A 684-nucleotide genomic window follows, 5' to 3' on the forward strand; every position below is an offset into this window, starting at 1 on the left:
GTTAGGGTTAGGGTTAGGGTTAGGGTTAGGGTTAGGGTTAGGGTTAGGGTTAGGGTTAGGGTTAGGGTTAGGGTTAGGGTTAGGGTTAGGGTTAGGGTTAGGGTTAGGGTTAGGGTTAGGGTTAGGGTTAGGGTTAGGGTTAGGGTTAGGGTTAGGGTTAGGGTTAGGGTTAGGGTTAGGGTTAGGGTTAGGGTTAGGGTTAGGGTTAGGGTTAGGGTTAGGGTTAGGGTTAGGGTTAGGGTTAGGGTTAGGGTTAGGGTTAGGGTTAGGTTAGGGTTAGGGTTAGGGTTAGGGTTAGGGTTAGGGTTAGGGTTAGGGTTAGGGTTAGGGTTAGGGTTAGGGTTAGGGTTAGGGTTAGGGTTAGGGTTAGGGTTAGGGTTAGGGTAGGGTTAGGGTTAGGGTTAGGGTTAGGGTTAGGGTTAGGGTTAGGGTTAGGGTTAGGGTTAGGGTTAGGGTTAGGGTTAGGGTTAGGGTTAGGGTAGGGTTAGGGTTAGGGTTAGGGTTAGGGTTAGGGTTAGGGTTAGGGTTAGGGTTAGGGTTAGGTTAGGGTTAGGGTTAGGGTTAGGGTTAGGGTTAGGGTTAGGGTTAGGGTTATGGTTAGGGTTAGGGTTAGGGTTAGGGTTAGGGTTAGGGTTAGGGTTAGGGTTAGGGTTAGGGTTAGGGTTAGGGTTAGGGTTAGGGTTA

The sequence above is a fragment of the Arvicanthis niloticus genome, chromosome 1, assembly GCF_011762505.2.
Source record: "Arvicanthis niloticus isolate mArvNil1 chromosome 1, mArvNil1.pat.X, whole genome shotgun sequence".
Lineage (NCBI taxonomy): Eukaryota > Metazoa > Chordata > Mammalia > Rodentia > Muridae > Arvicanthis > Arvicanthis niloticus.